At 44.9% G+C, this 24,169-nt stretch overlaps 1 protein-coding gene across 4 annotated transcripts in view; it reads left to right on the plus strand.

The window, feature by feature from the left end:
* The first annotated feature begins 6,287 nt into the window (after nt 1-6,287).
* Nucleotides 6,288-24,169, plus strand: part of BLACAT1 (BLACAT1 overlapping LEMD1 locus) — an 82,728-nt gene continuing 64,846 nt past the window's right edge. For all 4 annotated transcript variants that reach the window (XR_013987361.1, XR_013987362.1, XM_081009138.1 and 1 more), the window contains exon 1: nt 6,288-6,599. The gene's annotated coding sequence lies outside the window, so the exon portion shown is untranslated. The remainder of the gene's footprint in view (nt 6,600-24,169) is intronic.

A 24,169-nucleotide genomic window follows, 5' to 3' on the forward strand; every position in this document is an offset into this window, starting at 1 on the left:
ATGGGTGTCATCCCAGGGCTTTCCCAGGGAGAGAAGGGGAGAGATGGAGCGTCCCGGCAGCCGAGCATTTTGTAGAAGAAATGGAAGCAATCCATCGTCAGCTCCAACTCAACTCAGAAAGGGCGAAGGAAGAATACAAGAGGCAGGCAGACAAGAACCGAAGGGAAGGTGAAACCATAAGGGTGGGAGATAGGGTGTGGCTGTCAACCCAAGGGTTGCCGTTCAAAGGAGGTTGTAAGAAATTAAGACCCAGGAGATTGGGTCCCTTTGAGATCATTCAACAGGTCAACCCAGTGGCTTTCAGGCTCCGGTTACCCAACCACATGAAACTGCACCCAGTATTTCACAGGTCGTTACTGTCACCGTATGAGGGGGGACGAGAAGGGATGGCCACTCGGGGACCGGTCATAGAAGAAAGGGAATGCAGCAGCCATGTGGCAGAAATCCTCGACGCCAGGTGGAAGGGGGATCAGGTGGAGTATTTGGTAGCGTGGGAAGGAGAACCGGAGTCAGAAAACACTTGGGTAATGGCAGAAGATATCAATGACGAGGTATTGATAGAAACGTTCCATCAAAGGTTCCCAAGGAAACCTCAGCCTGTGGAGAGGTTCCGGAGGGAATACTTTGGGACCACCGATGAGGAGGAGGAGTTGGAAGGATTCCCGGACTCGGAAGGGGAAGGGGAGAAGGACTCTGAGGAGGAGGAGTACTTCGAGACCAGGAACCGCAACAGGTGGAGAGAAGTGTTCGAGACATCGGAAGATGAAGGAAGTTCATTCCGGGGTTTTGCCTCCTCACCGCCCATAGAGGAGAGGGCGGGAGGGGGTGAAGGGGGCCCTGGAGGGGAGGTGGATGTCAGGGAACTGCCATCGGAAGGAAGGGAGGTGAAAGGGCTCACACAGGTTGGGAGAGACTCAGCAGCTGAAGAGGGAACCAGTAGGGGGAGAGGAGGTGAGCTGAGGGAAAGTGAGCTGGAGGGATGGCTCAGAGACACTTCCAGCGAAAACAGTGGGGAGGTTTCAGGACCTCCTGTAGGGACACCCACTCCTCGCCGGAAACTGTCACGCAGAGAGTCCAGAAGACGTGTTTCCGTTAAGGAGCTTTTATGTTGGAAGCGATTCCGAAAGCAACCACTGTCGGAATCTGCCAGCGACTGACGGAGCCATGTTTAAGGGGCTCCGTTACAGACAGAGGTTTGCAAACTTGACCAAACTCTGAGGGACTTGGATTTTACACACAAGCAGCTCATCGTCCCATCACAAATACAATACAATACAATAAACAATACAAAACACAACCTTAACACACTAAACTAAACAAAGCAAAAGAACAACAATTTAAAAACATATATCATACCATTTCATCACTCTATCTTTCATTCCCTTATTTCATTGACCTCCTCTCACCTCCCTTTTTGTATTCCACTTCTATTACTTGTTTCAGCAATTCCTTTCCATCTTTCTCTATTTTTATCATTATGAATATCTTAACATATTTTGTACCTTATTTTCTATTAATACTGAAATACTTATTTATACCTAACTCCTTATAACACTTCTGCTAAAGCCATAAAATTTCATTCCAACAATTTTCTAACACTCATTAAATTTACAATATTTCTATATATAAACTTTAAACTTTCCCAATCTTCTACCACCATCTCTTCTCCCTGGTCTCGGATTCTGCCAGTCATTTCCGTCCATTCCATATAGTTCATCAACCTGGAGATCTTCTGTCCGAGGCTCTTAAATCTTTTCCAAGTCCCTTCTGCAGTTTTTCTTCATATTCTTTGATGCTGAGGGTGCTGAAGCGCAGGTCTTGGGGGGGCCCCGACCCAACCATACCCCCATTCCCTCTCGACAGACCAACCAACTCTCCACAGCTAAAACCAGTGTCCATACAATATCTCAAATCATGTTTCAAGGCTCCCCCAGATCCAAAGGCCCCCACAACTCCAATCACCTCCTGACCCAGATTCAAGACCCAAAGGTCAGTAAATCTCTGCATGAAAGAGTCTATCCAACCTTCCTTCTTCAATCCAAACAGGGCTCCAATCTTCAAATTCTGACTTTTTCTATATTCATTCATAAAAGGCCTCCACTTATAGTCCTCAGCTTGCCTCTGTAAAACTGGGGCTTCCACTTGTATTATTTTAGGTTTAACAACACCAACATTCTCCTTCGTCTTCTCCCCAGTTTGTCCTGTCAAAGTAGGTTCCTGTGTCAAATCCTGAACAATTTCTGTATTAATGGTCACTTTTTGTTCCAAATTAGTCACTTTTTGTCCCAAGTTCTCAAGTTTGGTATTCATAGCGTCCGTCTTCTTGTGGAGCTGTTCCAATGAATAGCTTATCTTAGATAATACAGTCACTAAGGCTCCTTCTGTCAACATTCTTAAAGTCCAAGGTCGATCTCTATTTCACACAGTTCTTATCTTGCAACTGGAAAAAACCCAGCTCCACTCTTGTAACTGTTTCAAAAGCTCCCTCTAGAGGGAAACAGTCTCCACTTGTATCAATCCTTTCAAACACAGTTTAAACTATAAAGATAGTTTCTTTTCCTACTTTTTAAACGCAGATGAGTACAATGGAAACAATATATTTCTCTTACTGCTAGTTGTCAAAAAATGTCACTCTTTCTGGCAGCCCGTTTCCAGGTTCGGAGCAGTGGTAATTTGGTTTTTCACTCTCTCCTGCAGGCTCACTAGGTCCAAAATTTTCCCCCTCTTCTCCTGCTTCCAAGGGGGGTTTAATAGTTTTAACCGATGGAGATTTAATCCTTTACAAAAATAAACTTTCCAAGGCTTTAACTTGCAACTTCTTTGCTTCAATCTGTTTACAAAAAAGGAAGGCGGACTTCCTGTTTAGAACCTTCCCGTTTCAATGCCAAATTAATGAATTTAAGGATCTAATTTTCCGTTCTACTCACGGGTAGTTGTTTAAAATCCAATTGTCCACAGGAAAAAGTCAGCGCTCTCCAGCAACAGTGATGCAGCTTCTCTCCGGATCCCCAAATCAGGGTTTCCCCGCGAGTAGGGGAGGTGCAAAGGGTGCCAGCCGAATCCCAAGTTCACAGGCTTCTCCCGCCTGTGATTTCAGTGGATCTCCGCCTTCGCCGTGGCGGTCAGACCCTAATTTCCACGGAGCAAATTCCTCCCGATCGGAGGAACTCCGCCATTGCCTGGAGGCGCCAACCCGGACGTCCATTTCTTGCATTTTGAATCCATTGGTTGCTTCCATTCATGGATGCTTCTCCTGAGAATTTGTCCAAAGGCTGGTTAATATTGTTGGCATCCGTCTGTCCCGGGAGACAATGGAGGAGTGCACCTTTGGGGGTGAAGTCAAGCCATTGGAGAATTACAGCGCCTGCTGTAGCTGTAGAGACCAATATGGGAGAGAGAGACATGTTTTGTTGCAGCTGGGGCAGATGAAGGCGTCCAGTTGTGGTGCTGCTGCATCATGGCATTTCTTCTGTCTGCACTCCTCCCACTTGTTATTCCTTCTCTTGCCACAGTGTGTACACAACCTGACTGTCTGTATTCAGGCACAACGGTCATCTGCAAGTGGTTGGTGTTGCAAACCTTCATGTCTCGTTTGCAGACTTCTTTGTAACACGGAGTTCGTCTGGCAGTGGGTCTGGTGCCAGAAGCCACCAGGATGACCAAACCATATTCACATTTGAAGCACAGTAGCATTGATTGCTGGGGAGCCTCACCAAGCATCCACATAGATACCAGGAGACTGTACATGGTAAGACAGATGATTGGTATAGCCCAAATCCTGTATTACCCATCATACCTCATGTGCCACCAGGAGGCAGAACTTTGATGGGACTTGTGACATTGAAAGGAGCTTGAAAAAATAGAATTGAGCTGTTGTTGGTCTTATGGCCTGCCAACACACACAATGATGTTAGCACCTCATGATAAGCCAAAGAAAAATTGCAACAAATAACAAGGGGCCATCCAGACATCCTTTTTATTGTGCTTTCATGGTTATTTGTGCTCATGATGATATTGGGGTGGTTAGAAGCAAACCCAGTTTCAATACTGCTGGCACCTGCAAAAGTTTCAGGGCTAATATAGTGCTTTGTTACCAGTCTGTGGATGCTCTGTAGCTTCCTGCTGAAATCCTGTAACTTTTCATATCACATAAGCTCCACCTTTGCTGTGCTACAGGGCAAGAGCATCCCTCTAGATGGCGATAATGTGGTAGCATTGAGGAAGCATCACAGAATGACTAAAATAGCAGAATGATGTGCAGAAAGTCCAGCATAAATTCACTGTTACTGTGTCAATAACAAAACAGTGAAAACCCTCCAGTCCTAAGGGGTTGTGAGTTGTATCCAGTGCTGTTGTGTTTAAGAGGAACAGACTTCTACTCACACAGTGTGACTTTCTTTTCCTTTCCTCCTTGCTTTGCCCCCTGCAGCAATCTCAAATTTGGTTTCAGGGGGTTAGGAGAGCCTCCACAATAGATTTTGGGGGTGTACAGGAGTTTGCAGAGGGGAGGGGAGCAAAAAAGTGAAGCCCTGTCTTAGAGTGGTACTCTGTTCACACTGCTCTGGACTCCACTCAGTTTTCTTTCCTGAATAATGACTTTGCTACTGGCGCAAAGAGCCAAATACATATTTTTTTGTGTGATCTTATTGGGCTTATTAGTCACTTGTCATCCAAAGGTCTCCAAGCAACACACAGCAAAAAACAAAAAATAGATATGCAATACATAATACCAGGGGAGGGGAAGTGGGAGGGGGGTCATATAATACACTAGTATTTCATATAACATAATATTTATTAAAAACTTATTCAAATAATACACAAAGCAATACTGTGACCCACTAACACACACTTAAATAAAAATAACAAACAAAGCAATACTCTCACCCACTAATTAGCAAATAAACAAAAATAAACAAAATCTCAACCTCCCCCAGTCCAAAAATCATTTACATTGAACCAACAACTTTCCCCCTTTAACCTCCCCAGCCCTCCCTGAAGCCTGGTGTCAAGGCCAGCTGTTACAAATCAGTGGTGGGTGGGTCCAAGTGTCCTCCAGGGGTGGTCTGACATCTTTCCTTTCCCTTCAGGTTGGAGCAGTAGCAAAACAAAGCAGGAAGATGATAGCAAAAGTTTTACCTACTTTGCAGTTGACCTGGCTATTGCTCCTGTCCTGCTGCTGGTGGTGGGGGGTAAAAAGGGACCCCTGACCATTAGGTCCAGTCGTGGCCGACTCTGGGGTTGCAGCGCTCATCTCGCTTTATTGGCTGAGGGAGCCGGCGTACAGCTTCCGGGTCATGTGGCCAGCATGACTAAGCTGCTTCTAGCAAACCAGAGCAGCACACAGAAACACCATTTACCTTCCCGCTGGAGCGATACCTATTTATCTACTTGCACTTTGACATGCTTTCGAACTGCTAGGTTGGCAGGAGCAGGGACCAAGCAACGGGAGCTCACCCCGTTGTGAGGATTCGAACCGCAGACCTTCTGATCGGTAAGTCCTAGGCTCTGTGGTTTAACCCACAGTGCCACCCGTGTCCCTGGTGGTAGAGGGTGCTTTCTATTTAAATTACACTCTGTTCTTCTGATTCCATTTATTATCCTAAATATAATATGTATTTTATTTCACAACAGAAAAGTTTCTGCTTGACCGTTTAAAAAGCAATTTCAGGCTGCATTTTTTGAAAACAACAACAACAACAACAACAACAACAACAACAACACAACTTCAGTTCTGGAGTATAATTCTGTCGACACGTGAACATTTGCTTCCAAATCCTTATCAATAGCTTGTGTCCCTTTGAATCAATAGGAAAAGACAATGGCAAGTTCACCCTTTGCACAATGCATGTTGAAGGTTTGAAGAACACGATGAGGACAGACTTGAGCTGATCCAGTTGTGCCATCTTTGGAAGCTACTGGAAGCTACGGCAGCAGGAATTCTCTTAATAACTAGACACGGGCACAAAGGGCAGAAAGCTGAGAAGTAAACAGGGACATTTGGCAAACACAAATTTAGCAGAGAATTAGCACCAGGCCTAATAAAGAGCAGCATGAAAAGCTGCTGTTTGCCATGGGAAGCATCAAGCCCCAGAAATTAAAACTCTGGTGCCATATGCTGAAACACGATCCATGCATATGGAAGGAGCTGGCATTCTCCACAGAGAAACTAGCCGTATCGTTGAGGGGAGCTGGACATCTCCGGGTACCATTTCCAAGCAGAGCCGCTTGAGGGCAGACTTGACACGCGCTGCCTTTCCACACTCGCTTTTTCGCCCGGGGAAGAAGTCAGTCTTTTAATTCCTCCTCCTCCTCCTCCTCCCAGCACCAAAGGGAGCAGGACAGTGACACAGGAATAAGGGGAACTGAGGCGAGGGATGGCATGTACAACCTAACGTACTAGCACAGCTGCCGAGGAGCTGAGCCAATGGCTGCGCAGCCAAGTCCACCCATCCAGTCCTGCTCTCAGAGCCTTAAGTTACTGCTTTGAACTACCCTTCTTGCTCAAAGAAGAACATGATGATGATGCTCAGTGTGAGTGGAAAGGAAGACCCTGCTGACAGTTAGATGACATGGCCCCTGACAGGGATTGCTGCTGAGAGGTACGTGGTTTCTTCCACAGGCCGAAAATGCAAAGCAAAGCAATTGCCTTGGGGATGCAAGCTAAGCGCCAGGATTATTAGTATTGTTGTTTTCATTTTTAAAAACAAGTAAAAAATCCAGCTTCATCTAAAAATTATTCATCTTGTCCCCTCACTCCACAGCTTACAACGCTCAGCTGATTTGTGCATTTCTTAATGTTCCTGGCAATGCTCAGCGCAGAGGCTGAGTAGATACTTCAGGGTACAGTGGGTGGGTACCTGTTAAGGCTGTTAGTTCTGGGTGAAGGTTGGCTTCTGCATGGCATGAAGGTTATGTGGTGTACAGGGGTGTCCATGTGTGTAGGTTCTGGATTTAATGCTTTGCACTGAGATCTCCATAGTAAAAAATGATGAGCATATGTCCCAGTGGAGGTATGTGTGTGTCCATGGACAAGCAAGTCTTCAGACGTAGGATTGCAGCGAAGTTTCTATTGTGAGGGAGATTTGCAATGCAGCCTCTTATAAAATCAGCCCAGGGACCCGTGTTGAATAAGCTGTTTCAAATCCTCCTCCTCCCTGCCAAACACAGGCACCAGCTTCCTATGTTTTCTTCTAGAATGGTGTCCTCTCTCTGTCAGTCTGTGGGACACAGCATAAAACCCTAGCCCCCTCTAAAATGGGTAAGGGATGCTAGGTTATAAGGGCACATATGCAGTTTCTTCAAAACTGCAGCAAGAAGCAACAGAAAGGGCAGAGGGATGAAGTTCAGCAACAGAGCAGAATAAGGCACTGCCATATGGCAAGAAATCACTGCTCATGTTGATGCCGTATCCTGCTTCAGGGTCAGAGGAAGACACTGAAGTGATCCCTTAATGTAATTGTCACATGATGGTCACATGACACATTTACAAACGGCAACTCTCAAAGCACAGAGAGCTAACTCCCTCGGTTATTTTTTTTTTAAAAAGGAGTTTTAAATGGGAGGTGTGGTTCTTGATTCAATGTGTATGCTCACTCAGCTCAAGATTGCTGCAGTATGTGTGTGACAGTGACTTCTACACTTATAGGGTGGTGTGGTAATTGGACAGATTTTGATCTCTGACCCAGATATTGTCATTCTGGTGATGCAGATAGCTATCTCAAACAACCACCGCATCTAAACTGATATATCGGATGTTGCATTTGCACATTCTTGCAGAAACTAGTTGGGGCTTTACTGTTGAAATTCTATAACACTTTCTTAGGAGTCACACCCCACAAAACTATCTTCTGAGTAAACACACCTAGGACTGTGCTGGAATGAATCATTATGGAAGGCACATTCAGGGACCCTCTGGACTGGTGTTTTTTGCAGGTGAATTCTGGAACATGTCATCGATGGAATAATAATACGTTGGTGATGGAGTTATACTGGACTCCACACTGGAGTTATACTAGAGATCATTCTGCATTCTTAGTTCTGCAACACTTCTTCAATTGCCACATCCACACCATACATTTAAAGCACCATGATGCCACCTTAAAATGCTTGGCTTCACCCAAAGAATTCTGCGAGGTGTAGTTTGTTAAGGGTGCTGGGAGTTGTCAGGAGACCCCTCGCAGATTCCAGTTCTCAGAGTGGTTTAACAATCAACCCCTCTTCACAAAGAACTCTAGGAACCGTAGCTCTGTGAGGGGGTTAAGGGCCTCCTCAGTGCCCTTAAGAAACCACAGCTCCCAGAATTCTTTGGGAAAAACCATAGCTGTTTAAAGTGGTTTTGTAGCATTTTGAATGTATGGGGTGAACATGGCCAATGCCAGCACATTATTGCCCTCTGGAGGGGCACTTTTGCACTACAGTGCAGCAAAAGTGGACTAGTTTTTTAAAAAAACAAAAACCTAGAACATTTGCTGTATGAAAAGTTACAGGATTTTAGTAGGAGGCTACAGATATGTCCCGATTGCACACAAAGCAGTATGACAGTGCCAAAAGTTTTGCAGGCACAAATGGTATTTAAAGTGTGATCGCATCTAGTCGCCCCACATCGTGAGTATGAATCATGACGAATGCTCAGTGAAAAGGACATCTGCAGGGGCTCTCAGACAAGACATAAAAGGTACGTTGGCATATAGGTACCTTGAAAAGCAATGGAGTAAGCCAGACAGCACCTGTGTTCAGTTGCTCGTTCCGAGGCACATTTTCATGTGCTTCCAATGTACTTTGGCAATTCATAAAAGCATCCTGTTAAAGCTTCCAGAGATGTTCAAGCCTGTGGGTGGACAAATGGAAAATCCCATGGAAATAGAAACAGGTCTCACACATTCCTACTCTCACACACCTACTCAGCTGGTGCTCGCAGAGAATGCCGAGTTCTGCCTTGACAAGACTTCAGTCTGCAGGAGGTCTGCTTCTGATGTTTGTTCCTCCAGATGGCAGGGATTCATCCTAGCGCCTGGTAGGCAGGGATTGGCGCTTAGGGTCAGCTGACTGAAGGCTCAAGCAGACTGCTATTGATAGCACGAGGTGGGGCTTTAAAGGCGCCTCATTTATGGAATCACATATTACAAAATTAATAGAGGAGGGTGTGTGTGATGATGATGATGATTTGTCAGCACCACAGCATGTGGGAAGAGGTCCACTCTTTGCTCTCTTGCTGCTTCCCCCACTCTTAGTAGTAGTAACAGGACACTGGGGGGACACTGGGGATGCAGAAGAAGATACCAGAGCCTGACAGCTGGGAGCCCCAGTTTGTGACTCACCTTTCTGCCTTGCTGAAATCTTAAGGACATTTTCAATCTTCAAAAGGAGCCCTGCCCAACATAAAGGCCTTGCTTGGGCCAGTCACAGTCTCTCAGCCTGACCTACCTCACAGGTTTGTTGTGAGGGTGAAATAGAGCCAAGGGGAAAGCTGTGTGCACCACCTTGAGCTCCTTGAAGGAAAGGCGGGATACAAATAAGTGTGGAAAGATTGGGTGGAGAAAACCTGGATTTAGCCATTGAAATGTATCTGAATTAGTTTGAGGAGTGACAAAAGCCAGTATTTATTTGTGTGGTGCACCACTGTTAATCTGTGGAATTCATTGCCACAGGATGTGGTGGTGACCACTTGCTTAGATAGATTTAAAGGAAATATAATATACAAGCGCATACATTAATGGAGGAAAATCAACTGTGGACTACTCGCTAAGGTGGCATAGTGTGTGTGTGTGTGTGTGTGTGTGTGTGTGTGTATCCCATCTTTCTCCCAGTTGGGATATATGAAACTTTCCTTCATATGCCTGCTGCTGTGGAGCAACAGCAGGAGAGGATGAATGCCTTTTTGTGGGCTTCCCAGAAGTGTCTGGTCGATCACTGTGGAAAACAGGATTTTTGGTTCAACTGAGCTCTTTCTTATGCCGTTACAATAATGAACTCTGGCTCAGAGTGGCAAGGGGCCTGCTCACCTGTCCACACGCTCTCCTTTCCAAGAGTGCAAAGTGTTAGTCTCAATCTTGCCCTCTACTGACTAGAGGCATGCCTGGTTGCTTATACCTGACAGGAAGTCCCACAGAATTTGGTGGAGTTTCCTTCTTGAGTAGACACGCATTGCAGTGCAAGCAGACAGTTTGCATCCTTCATTAGTACCCCCAACACCACCAATTGAGGTGGGCTGCCTTTCCCTACCTCAAGGGGCCAGAGAACCTCTCTGTCTGGCTCCCAGGCCACTCCCCACACCAGCCTTGCTTCATACCCTCTTTTGAACTTAACTGGAATGCGTCCTTGAACTCTGATGGTCCTCGCTTGCCTGAAGGAAGGTCAGAAAGGAATGTGGGTAGAAATCAGGCTACTGTACAAAGATACTGTTTGTTCATATCGCTGTATTCACCTTTGCCTCTGGCCTCAACTGCCATGGAAGGGAATTTCCCTTGTGTGGAAAATGGTTCCTCATCCCTGCCCTACTTGACGATGCTGCTAAGACTATTGATGTTATTCAAGAAAGAACTTAAGATGCTTCCTAAAACTATACAGTCATACCGCATGTTGCGTCCGCTTCAGGTTGTGTTCTTTTGGGTTGTGGACTGCCGAAACCTGGAAGTACAGGAATGGGTTACTTCCAGGTTTCGGCAGTCACACATGTGCAGAAGCGCTAAATCACGCTTTGCGCATGTTCAGAAGCACCGCATCACAACCCGCGTGTGCACAGACGTGGGTTGCGAACACTGTGGGTTGCGAACGTGCATCCCACATGGATCATGTTCGCAACCTGAGCATCCACTGTATAATGAGCAGAAATGAATGCCCTTTGGTTTCCCAGAGGATGCCTCCTGGCTCTTCAGGAGCTCCCCAATGACTTGTCTTCTAACTGCCAGATTGTTGGTCCCCAGAGTATCTGTTTTCCTCTCCCCAAACCTCCTGGTCCTGGACCTAAAGCACCAGAGACTTTTCTCCTGGGGTATGTGACAGGAAGGGAACCTTTTCAGCACAGTGTGACACCACCAGCATCAGCAGCCACCCCGTTCTGGCGTGAGGGAGACTGTCCCTCGTTAATCAGCATTTAATTAAAGGACATGCTGACATTTGGAAATCAGAAGCAAGTCTCCTGTGTGGGCTGGCTCCCTCTCCTTGCCTTCATCTTGCCTTTTCTCTGAATCACTTGCTGACATTTTGCCAGACGGCCATGCATTTGTCTCCTTCCCCTTTTCAATTTAAAAAATAAACAGAGGAGGAGGAAAGCTGCACTGCTGCTCCTTTGGGAGAGGATGATGCGAAGGCCTAGGAGGCTCCGGCAGTCAATGGCGGGACTGCGCGTTGCTCTCAACAGTCTGTCAAGACAAGGAACGAGCAGACAAGTGCCTAATTACTCCTTGTTGTAAGCCATGCCAAAAATTCCTGCTAGGCCTTGTCTAGACGGAAGTGCAAAGGGCCGCTGTCAGCTTTTGCTACCATTTTCTAAGAAGTATAGTGTAGTGAATGCAAGCATCCCTGCATGTCATGGCTAAAGCATGATGCCTTCCTTGTTGCTCTTTGGATACAATCCTTTGTGCACTGACTTAGGCTCACGTTCTACTGAACTAGATTCTACACAGCCATACTTTCCCCATCTCAGACACCTTGTCTCCTGCCGGTAAGGTCAAGGCAGTCCCATAATATCAGCTGTGCTGATAATATCTAATGTAGATTCTATATTGTCAGGAAACTAACCACTCTTGCCTATTTATACAAGTTGTTAGAAAAACACAAATCTAGTTTTGGGGCGGGTGGGTCAACTTATGTTAATTTCAGGGGCTTTTAAAAATATGGATTGTATCCAGCGAAGTCATCCTGTTTGTACAATGATTTCCATCTGCTCAACTGGACTTCCTTTCCTTCTGCCCCCCGTGCATAGGAGCCAGCTCCTAGGGGCCAAGGTCCCTTTGCTCCCCCACAAAATATTTGAGGGCCTGGGTGCCCCCCCCAGTTGGTGGGCATTGCTATTCAAATAGTGTGTGCACGCCACACCTTGTGATCAATTACGCATGGAAGGACTTACCTGGACCCCCCAATATTTTATTCAAGTTGGCACCCCTGCCCCCATGTGCCCCCCATGTGCTCCAGAGGGGGTTGGAGAACCCGCAGAACAGACAGGGAGAAGCGAAGGAGAGGAAGTCCCCTTGTGCAGGCAGAAGTCCTTGCAATAATGGGGCAACTTTGCTGGATACAGCTCAGTGTATTTATTTTAATTAGTGGCCAAGGGTTTATTGAAGCCTCATGCCCTGGAAGAGATCTTGCTAATTTTTTTCTTGTTTTTCCTTGTTTGCCCGAGTGAGGGAGAAACCTTGAGAGCCCTTCTGCTGCTCATACAGAGGAATGTATAACAGCAGTCATGCATTTATTTCAACACATAAAGCAAAAGAGAACACCTGAACAGTCAAGAACAATTCCCCCTCCTGCAACTGAGTGCCTCAGCAGTGCTATTTATCTTTCAAGTGAACATCTGCAGCAGTCTGGGTGAGAACTCATCAGCCGGGCTGCCCTTACCTTCTGAGCCGATCTGGACAGGGCTTGAGAGTGAAGCTCAGGGTTGCAACCTGAAGCTTTGAAACAGCTGAGCCACATCCCAAGCACAGTTTTCTTAAACAAAGACTACAACAAATTCTGAAACAGGCAGGTTACTGTTTCCTAACCCAACTCCGGTGGTGTCCTGGCTCCCGCTTGAAACATGCAAACAGAGGCTGTTACTTGTTAGTAAGAAAGATATATTTATCCGGGCAGGCAATGGTACAGGCTGCGCAGCAGATACAGTGCTCAGAAACCATGACTCTGGGGTTCAAGAACAGGGACTCTTCCAAGGTCACACCCTTCCCAGGCCTTGCTTTGCACCTTCCTCAATGGCCTTTGCCTGCGTAAAATGTGTCCTTGAGCTGCCTCTTGTTTGCCTGGATGTGTGATGTGTGTGTGTGTGTGTGTGTGTGTGTGTGTGTGTGTAAATGTATAAGGTAAAAGTATCCCTGACCATTAGGTCCAGTCGTGACCGACTCTGGGGTTGCTGTGCTCATCTCGCTTTATTGGCTGAGGGAGCTGGCGTACAGCTTCTGGGTCATGTGGCCAGCATGACTAAGCCGCTTCTGGCGAACCAGAGCAGCGCACGGAAACACTGTTTACCTTCCCACCGGACCTATTTATCTACTTGCACTTTGACGTGCTTTTGAACTGCTAGGTTGGCAGGAGCAGGGACCTAGCAACGGGAGCTCACCCCGTAACGGGGATTCGAACCGCCAACCTTCTGATCGGCAAGTCCTAGGCTCTGTGGTTTAACCCACAGCGCCACCCACGTCCCCCCGTATAAATGTATATATGTATCTAAAATGACCTAATTGCTGAGTGAGGGATGTAAAGTAGAGATGTGGTGAAGTTTCATCCAGGTTTACAGCAAGCGTCAGCAAACTTTTTCAGCCGTGGGCCGGTCCACTGTCCCTCAGACCTTGTGGGGGGCTGGACTATATTGGGGGGGGGGGAATGAATGAATTCCTATGCCCCACAAATAACCCAGAGATGCATTTTAAATAAAAGGACACATTCTACTCATGTAAAAACACGCTGATTCCCGGACTGTCCATGGGCCGGATTTAGAAGGTGATGGGGCTGCATCTGGCCCCCAGGGCTTAGTTTGGCAACCCATGGTTTACAGCATCCCCATTCCTGAGGTGCCTGAAACCCTGGCATCACACTGCAAGAGCATTCTAGATTGATGAGCAGATAGACTCTGCAGTCATTCGAGGCAGAAGTCCCATTGAAAACTTCAAGCTTGCTGCCATCCAACTGCCTTTGCAAACTCCCAGGCCCCCCTCTCCGCATTAGGTGCTTCCTGCCTCCCACACCTTCTGCTACTTTTGAAGCTGGTCCAGAGTTTTTGTTTATCTCTGAACCCATTCCAGGGATGGAGAAATGCAATCAGCAGTGAGCGATGGGGAGAGGAAGGCGAGGTGGGGGCGGGGGGGGAGCCTTCACCATTCGCTTCCCCTCGGCTGCTCATTTCAGCCTTCTTTCAAGCAGAAATTACTCGCATTAATCAAGGGAGAGAATGTGTTTGCAGCCCTGCGAATCTGGTGCCTGGAATCAAATTCCATCAGTGGCAGCGGGAGGACAGGAGCCTCTATCTCTGTCACACATGGCCTAATAGAGCCATCACCGGAGGAAATTGGATGTGAGAATTCTCCCAAATAAATCTGCCCTTAAAAATACCAGATCTACATGACAAATGGATGCTCGTAACAGAAACCAGTTCAGATGTCCAGTGTGCCAAATCAGTATGGATCACCCTGGCATTGGCTAAGGTGGGGGGGGGAGGTTTTGCAGAGGAAGGGTCTTCTAAGTGGGATTGTGACAGGTTGCAAGAGGAGAAGGGGCACAGCAGTTTCCTTGATCACCGTGCAGGGTATAAGGATTTGGGGATTTTGTTGCTAGGTTAGGTGTGTGGATTCTAGGATAATAACACAGGAGCCAGGACTTCTGGGGAATGTATTGCTGCTGAAATAAGAAGCAGCTCTCAAAACCTTTGTAGGGGGGCATTTCCCTCCAGTCATTCCTCTCCCCACCTGGTTTGGGTCTTCAGCAGTCAGGTGCACATGTTGGCCTATACCTACCCACTCTCTATGTTCGTTCCCAGAGGCACTATGAAGGTTCCTCATCCTGCTATAGTGCCCTGAATGTAGGTAATATGTTTGAATTTATTCACCTACCCCAGAACACTGAGACGGTACAGAGAGGCAACTTCGTTACACGCAAACAGCACTATTAAGTGCATTGTCCAAGATCACAGAGGGAGGAGGGATGGAGCTCTGTTGCAGAGCAGCAAAAACAAAGAAGTGTCTTGTGGATTCGCAGATTTATCACGATGGACCAGAGCCCGCTTCATCAGAGTAAGGAACTGAATCCGACCTCTCTCTTTTTGCAGCTCTGTTTAGCAGACTATTTTTCTTCCATGACAAGAAGCAAGGGGAGTTAATGTCCCAGGTCTTGCTGCTTAATTATAAGCAACACTGTAGCTTCTGGCAAGTGCAGCCATCTTCCAGGCGTCCTGGTCTGAGCATTTATCCTGAGCTCTCTAGGTGCTTTGAAGGAGCTATAGTGTTGCCACTATCCGGGCGTGACAGCTGGTTTATTTTTAGTAGTGGGACTGGGAATAAGAAGGTTGATTTGCACTTTGCCTTAGGGTGAGCCTTTTGCCTGTGTGAGGGAGACACTCATGTCGACTGGAAGGGATGATCTCACCATCTAAACATCTTCTGCGTACCAGGCGGAAAGGTCTCCAGCTGGGGCAAATTACTGTCACTCCTTTCAGATCAACAAAAGGATGGAGATTTACATCCTGCTCAGGAGATGCAGGTTTGAAGGCCAGAAAGGATAGTTTTGTAGTCGGTTGGATTAATCTGCTCAGTTGCCAAGGCCAGAGCATTTCCACCACCTAGTCACACTTGTGTGAAGTGTGTCTACTTGAGCTGCTGCTGTCTCTCTGGGTTAAGTTTATGGTGCTGTAACAGGGATGAGTGAATACGTCCATGTCAGTTTCTCCCTCATTTTTTCAATCTTAAATTGGGTTCTCCATATTTCTCCCATCAGTTTGTGAGTGGTTTTGGTGTTTTTTTTAAATAAAAAGTTCTCATGAAAATCAACCAGCATTTCAGCATTAATTTACATTAATTAGCACACCACATTTTTGTTAACAAATTTACCTAATATACATACTGTTGCAAAGAAATTTTCCCTAATACAAGGAGTTTTTCTATATTATTTTCAGTAATATTTGCATTTATATGCACACTTTACCCTTGTATATGCATTTTTATACACATTACTTGCCTGGAAAACTACATTGCAAAATCCATAGCAGTGCAGGTTTTGAAGGATTGCTGTGTTTCATTTTGCATATTGTGTGGATTAGGTAACTTCTCCTTTAAATGTGAATGGAATCAAATTTCTTCCCCATCTCTTTCCACTTAAAATGTTGGTACAATTTAAAAAAATAATAATTAAGGCCCCTCCCCACAATCCAGCCCACCTCATAGTTAATAATTAATTTGGGTTATTCATTTCCAGACTGGTTTCAGGCTTATCCCCCTTCACCTAGCCTGTTCCTAGGTTCCATCTCTTTGTCACACACTAGCGGGTGGGGCCATGCAGATGTCAACACTGGAAACAGCACCTTCTTCTGCGTAGTTAATATTGCGCACTGAATGCTTGGGAACTGCGATATCCCCCGCAGCAAAGAACAGCCCTGAAGGAACAAGATGGGACTGTGTACAATGAATGAGAAAAACACATTTATTCTGCAATAAGCTAAGGGGCGAAAGCCCCCAGTCAGTTGTTATGTCTCTTGCAAGATATTACATTTTTCCAGCTTCTTCACCCCATTCAATAGGTGTCCACTTTGCAAGGAAGTCATAAAGACAAAAACCTGCTCTGGCTTCTGCAAAGGAGTTAATCACTTTCTCCCACATCAGACTGCAAACTCGTCTTGCCATTGTTCTGAGCAGTGCCCGCCCTGTACCCCTATCTATTCCTTTTCAACTGTGTCTGTGCCTGTGGAGCCACTGAATGCCTTCTGTTCTTTGCTTCATACCCAGCAGCACCAGATGATTGAATCTTGACCTTTATTGTTGTGCTTTATTAACTCTCTGTCTTACTGTGTGAGGACTGAGCACCATGGCAGGTGGACAGGGAGACAAATGCCATTTCCATTCCATGCACATACCTGGGGGTTGTTGGACCACAAAACAAAAAATTCGGAGTGAGTTAGTGCTGTGGATTTCTCAAAGGTTTTCTGTTAAAGAGGCTTCCAGTTTTTTCTGCCTCATTCTCAGGGCACTTTAGAATGTCTTTAGACCGTCAGTGGCTTTTGAGCTTGTTTTGTTGTTGCAAGGTGGCCGAGAGTGGCGTGTCTGTTTTTCTTTGGTGAAAGCCAGAAATCACCAACACGGCACCCTCAAGCATGCACGCTCCTCCAGAGGCCTTCCCTAGCACTCGCAGGGTGCCTCTGCTACTGCTCAAATTAGGCTTGAAAGAAGCATCCTATTATAGTCAATAAGACAGGCTGTGGTTTGTGTTTGGTTGTGCTTCGAGGCCCCAAGCCCTTCCCCCATAAATAACTTCACACTGACACTTAAATTTTAGTTTAAGTTATTGGGCAAAATTTTAGGCCACAACTTTATTAATTACAGCAAAGTGAGCAGTATTGGCTTAGGCATTGGCAACAGACTATAACTGACTCCTGCCTCTCTGGCTGGTAGTCTGAAAGGGTAAACGCCAAACGAGGGAGCAACATTGATGAAGATCAACCGAAGCTCACCCCAGGGTTCCTGTGGTCCTGGCGTGGCCCTAGCTCCTCAAGCGGACTTCGGATGAGATCCAGGGCCCTCAGATTCCTTTATCGGAATACCCTATTTCTGGAGGGGCAGTTGATGGCTGCACCTCCCCTCCCACATACTTCAGTAAGCCAATGCCTAACCGCCAAACCTTACAAAGTTGTGACGATTGCTAAGGGGGTAGGCGAAAACCAAGTGGCTACAGCCAATCTGCTCAATGGAAAAAAATCCTACCCAGCCCCTGCTCCAAAGCAGGCGACCCAATCCAAAGCAAGGCCAAAGACCTAAAATCAGGGAGGGAGGGCGGATGTTCAGCATCGCGAAGCAAGTGCCCCCAATCAAATCACGCTGCTGCTTTTATAGGCCTCGGGAATCACGCCACTTGCCCTGATTGACCAAAACAGCCTGGCGCAATCCCAGGGCCTAATGGTTAAGGCTTGGCCAACACCTAGCTACAACCTACCCTACAGGGGTGTCCTGGGGGCCTGAGTGCAACCAGGACCCTCATTAAGGAGGATCCCATTTGCGCTTCAAGGCCCCCAAGCTGTTGCCCCATAAATAACTTCACACTGATACATAAATTTGTGTTTGGCTGTGGACTACTTCCTATGTTCAGAGTGGTTGAATTGCCCTCATGACAGCAGAACCGGGTGGGAACCTGTGTAGCTACTAGGGCCTACCCTGGTATACCTGATTGCAGTTTGTGCATTGCCCATGATATTTCTCCAGTTTGCAAATATCCCCACAGACTCAGAAAGGATTGGCGACCCCTTCAGTAAACGTTTCAACAACACTCTCCCGCTTCTCAGTCATCCTTAGTTGAAAAAGCCCCATGGGTGGAGTTAACACAGGAAGGCTTGCCCTGGTTTTTAATTGAGGGACAGGAGTGTAAAGTGAGATGATTTGTAGAATGGGAGAAAAGGGCACTCAGGAGTATCCCTCAGCTACCCCATAAAAAAGCACGACAAAACCCTTTCATCCCACTTATGAGAATTTCACCAAAATTTTCTCTCCTGTTTGGAGATTGCCTGATGCAAATTCTTTCTCATTAATTGATGGGAAATGGTAGTGTGTGTGTGTGTGTGTTTTGGCACTAGCAGGTTTTGTGACTGGATGGGAACAAAGAAACAAAGATCTCTGTCCTCTTCAGCAAAATCTTATTGGGTAATTTTAAGCAATCTGCCACAAAAAGCATGGCGCTGTCTTCTTAGATGTTATTAAGGCCCCCTTCATGCATTATGCACATGAAAGTGTTTCCATGAAGGAAAGCAGGACCATGCTCTCCACCTTGCCCCCAGCATTGTTCCTCTTTCCACCAGTGCCCCTTGATGTCCGTACCAGACCCATAGCTATGGGGAGGCTAGCCAGGATTTTTGCCCCAGGTGAATCCTCGAGAGGGGTACCATTGAGGCTCCCAGCCCATGTGTGTACACAAATGGACATGGGTGGATGTGTGCCAAACCGGTTCTTTGACCTGGGTGAAAAAAAGCCTAGTTTTGCCCCTGGTCTGCTCTTTGAGCATAGAAATCAGAAGAGGGGAAGCCTTGCTACTTCTGTTTCTGTGTGATCTGGAATACTGCCCTCACAGGGTTAGAGATGCATAGAGCTCTATGCACATAGGCCCCGCTTCTTCAGATGTCTATCCTGAGGGCAAGTGGCACAGCCCTCTTCCTCTTCATTGCATGAATCTCCCTTCCTACGTCTGGTGCACCAAGGGGGTTTCAGACCACATCCAGAGAGTAGTTTCCTCCAGAAATCACAGCTCTACATGAGAAAGGGAATCAGGTTTTTCTGCCAAAGTGGTACCTGCCAACTAACACAGTGGTGTTTTTGTTTGTTTCTGTTTTTTGCTAGTAACTGGTTTAGGCTGTGTTATCTGTGCTTTCAGGGATCAGCATAGATTGTATGCAGCTAATTGGTTCCATGCGCTTGGGACTTTCAAAAGCCTCCCGGAAAAAGCACAGACATTTTCACAGCAAATAGAAATGAAAACAGGTAAAAGTAATCAGGGAACCAGAACTGGCTATAGCTCCCTGTCAAGTGTAAACCCAGGTTTATTACCCTGTAATGTGTGAAACAGCCAGCTGTAAGCCAGCCCCAGTGCCCCTGTGTTGCAGATATTAGTGTTTGTTTTGTCCTTCAGTGTTACCTTTCAGACGCTTCCTGCACATGTTGGGCTTCTTCTCACATTGTGGACTGTTAATATGGGTCAGGTGAGTCCAATTCTGACTCATATTTTTTCACCTTTGAGGGCACCAATTTCATAGTTGGAACCATGTAGAAGAGGAGCAGCCTGTCTGCCAATGGTGCTTGGGCGCCGGCCACATTCAGGGAGATGATATGCAAATTGCCTTAATTATGCAAAATATAATTATATAAAATCAAAATTACATGAAACGGAATTATGCACCTTAGCTGCATCCCTCCAGCTCATGACAGATTTCAGATATGCTTCTCTGTGCAGAACAAGTTGCCCATTGCTGCATTAAACTCCCAGGTTCTTTCTGTTATTTAAAAATTCAATTTCCCCCATGGAGGTTTAGAAGTATTAAACAAAAAAGGGAGTACAGAATACAGTAAACAAAATCATTATCTACGGCACAGAAATAGAAAACCCGAAACAAATTAGAAAAGGATTCTTGGATTTCTACAGACAACTATATAAAAGTAAGGAAAAGAATAATATGAGAAAGATAGAAAGATTTTTAAAGGAAAAAGAAGTGCAGAAGATCCCGACGGACAAAAAAGATTTTTTGAACGCCCCAATTGAAACAGAAGAAATAAAAGAGGTAATAAAGGAATTGAAAAAAGGGAAAGCTCCAGGACCAGATGGATTTACAGCCAGATATTATAAGGAAATGAGAAGCACCCTACTTATACCATTGAAAGTAGTCATAAACAACATATTAAAGAACTGTGAAATTCCGGAAACATGGAAAGAAGCCTTTATCACACTTATCCCAAAACAAGATTCGGATTTGACACAGGTTAAAAATTATAGGCCTATTTCACTGTTGAACACTGACTATAAAATCTTTGCGAGTATATTAGCAAAGAGAATGAAAAAAGCATTGCAAGAATTTATACATAAGGATCAAGCGGGCTTTCTTCCTGGCAGACAGATGAAAGATAATATAAGAAACATAATAAATATATTGGAATATCTGAATGCCAGGAATGAAAAACAAGCTATTTTAATCTTTGTGGATGCTGAAAAGGCCTTCGATAATATATCATGGAACTTTATGTTTAAAAACCTAGAGTATATGGAAGTGGGTAAGGAATTTTATAATGGGATAAAGGCAATATATACAGAACAGAAAGCGAAGCTAATAGTAAACAACTATACCACAGAAGATATTAAAATAACCAAAGGTACAAGGCAGGGATGCCCACTGTCGCCACTATTATTCATTATGGTGCTGGAAGTTTTGCTAAAATCAGTAAGAAAAAATGAAGATATAAAAGGGGTGTCTATAGGGAAAAATGAATACAAAGTTAAAGCATTCGTGGATGACTTGGTATTGACAGTAGAAGAACCAGTGGAAAGTATTGAAAGAATCTTAGTAGAAATAGAACAATTTGGTCGAGTTGCAGGATTTTATCTCAACAAAAAAAAGACGAAAATCATGGCTAAAAACATGAATCAAGAACTAATTGAGGAAATACAACAAAGGACAGAGATAGAAGTGGTGAACAAAGTGAAGTATTTAGGAATATGGTTAAGCCCCAAGAACATTGACTTGTTACAAAACAATTATTTACCTATGTGGAATCAGATAAAAAGGGATTTGGAGGTGTGGGGAAGACTGAAATTGTCCTTTTGGTGGAGAATATCCACGATAAAAATGAGTGTGCTACCAAAGATGTTATTCCTTTTCCAATCATTGCCGATAATTAAGGGGGCATCAATCTTTAAAGAATGGCAAAAAATAATTTCAAGATATATCTGGCAGGGTAAGAAGCCAAAGATTCAGTTTAAGTTATTAACAGATGCAAAAGAGAGAGGTGGCTTCGCCCTGCCAGATTTGAAATTATATTATGAAGCATCATGCCTCTGTTGGATAAAGGAATGGATTAAATTAGAAAATGGAGAGCTGTTAGATTTAGAAGGATTTGACAACAGATTTGGTTGGCATGCTTACCTATGGTATGAGAAGAAAAAAATTCACAAAGGTTTTGAAAACCACATCTTCCGAAGATCACTGATAGAGGTGTGGGAGAGGTATAAAAACTTGTTGGAACCTAAACTCCCCCATTGGATTTCCCCATTAGAAGTGATGAGTGTGAAAAAAATTAATATGAGGGGGAGGTGGATAACATATGGAGAACTGGTAACAAGAGAGGGGGGGAAATGGAAAATGAAAACTTATGAAGAGGTGAAAGAATTTGTTTACGACTGGTTACACTACTTTCAGATTAATGAAATGTTTAAAAAAGATTGTAAAATGTGTGGGTATGAAGGTAAAGAATCAAAATTCCAAGTGGAGGTATTGAATAATGAGTATAAAAACCTGTCTAAAATGTATAAAGTGTTGCTGGAGTGGCATACAAAAGATGAAGAGGTAAAAGTAGTAATGATACACTGGGCAAGAGACTTTGGTTACAATATACAGTATGATGATTGGATGAAATTATGGAATGAAAGGCTAAAATTTACGGCATGTACTCCCGTTGAAAGAAAATATAATGAAAATGTTTTACAGATGGTATATAACGCCAGTTAAACTGGCCAAAATGTATAAAACATGCAATAAGTGTTGGAAATGTAAAGAAAAAGAAGGTACTTTCTATCATATGTGGTGGGAGTGTAAAAAGGCGAAAGACTTCTGGGAAATGATCATACAATGAATTGAAAAAGATGCTGAAATATACGTTCGTTAAAAAACCAGAAGCCTTTCTATTAGGAATGGTAGGAAACGAAATCAATAAGAGAGACTGTAAACTGTTTCAATATGCAGTGACTGCCGCAAGGATACTTCTGGCCCAAAGATGGAAACAGGAAGAAATTCCAACAGTGGAAGAATGGAGAAGGAAATTGACTGAATATGCAGAATTGGACAAATTGACTGGGAAGATTCGATATCAGAAAGACCAAAAGTTTATCGAGGACTGGGAGAAATTTACAGAATATCTGAAAAATATATGTGATGTACAGACAACGCTTGTTGGTTTTGAAGAGACTCTGTGAAATAGTAAGAAATACTGCAAAAAAGAGAGTAAGAGGAAAAGGAGTGGGGAAAGGCAATATTATGTTTAGAAATGTGTCAATGAATAGAAATTTTTCGAAAGATTGACAGAGAAACTGAGGGAAGTCAAAAATTGAAGCATGAGTGTAAAAAAATTTGTTGATTGTATAAAACTTGTTTGGAAAATGAATAAAAATTATTAAAAAAAAAAAGGGGGGGGGGGAGGGAAGTGGAAGGTCCCAATATGCTTGGAGTCCCAGGACTCCAAAATCTGAGGAACTACATTTTTAGATGATGTATATCAGATGTGCTGCTTCTGCAAGCCACTTCCACTACACTAGAAGCACACCTTTTTAAAAATAAAAACAAAAAATTCCAGCCAGCTGAAGTAGAATTGGCCTTGTCTCTTATTCCTAGATGCTCTGGGAACCCTAAGATTTTGTATGGTGAGTTCTATCCACTCCTCACCCTTCACTGTGCTCTGCATCTCTCTCTCTCTCTCTCTCTCTCTCTCTCTCTCTCTCTCTCTCTCACACACACACACACACACACACACACCTAACAGGGAAATGGGAGTCAGCTGGGATTCTTTGGATCTTTTAGCAGCACATGATACCATAATGGTAGCAATTTCATCATGATATTAGCTGTAAAGTAAACTTGTGCCACCAGGTTTAAATCTGAGACCATGAGGACTAGAAACTAGGATTTAAAAAAATTATAAAGCTGAAATCTGGGCCCATTTGGCACACATGCTAATTTATACATGCAGAGTCCCAAGTACTGTCAACAAATCTAAAATGTGACAAATAATTTGACACACACACAAATTCATGAAGAGGCACGCAGACACCTTGCACAATTCTGAACCATCTAACATAACCGTATCATATATTTGTTGGCAGTACTCCAATTACTGACCCAGCACAGTTCCCTTAGTGAGGTACAGCTAAACATAGTCACATACTGCTGATGAGAGGAAAGTGTGTGTGTGTGTGTTTGTGTTGAAAGAGAGAGAGGAGTGAATGTGCCTCTGGGAGCGAAGGCCCCATTCCCACAGGCAATACCAGAGGTGGGGTCTACTTGCTAAAGCATGACAGGCAGCTTGCTGGCCGCAAGGGAATATTGATTACTTTTACAGTGTAAAGTGACAGAGCCTATTTGGATGATGTAATGAAGACAGATGATTCTGGTCTCCTCTCTGCTCAGCTTGGAGGAGGAGCTGAGGAGGGGGAAAGGAATCATCAATCAGATCCTGAAGACACACTCCATCGCTTTCTCCACCTTTGCTCCCCCCCCCCCGCCCCGCCTGGTCCCTTTCTCCCATCACATTCCCCCAGGCCTCTTTGTTCACACCTCTAGGCTATTCCGCACCCCTCCCTCCCTTAACCTTCTTTTCCGTTGCAGCTCATTTTCTCAGAAATGAGCTGGCTCCCTATTAATTGCCCTGCCTCCACCGATGCAACAGCCGCTGATCATTCCGTTCTCATTAGTGCAGTCTCTGCCCGTGTCTCTGAGAGCTGGGGGAAGCCATTCAAACCCCTTTTTAATAAGCAAAGAGATGAAACAAGGTATGGCTATTGAACGACTAACCCAAGACCT

The sequence above is a fragment of the Podarcis pityusensis genome (genome assembly GCF_964106645.2).
Source record: "Podarcis pityusensis genome assembly, chromosome: 6".
In the NCBI taxonomy this organism is placed as follows: Eukaryota; Metazoa; Chordata; class Lepidosauria; order Squamata; family Lacertidae; genus Podarcis; species Podarcis pityusensis.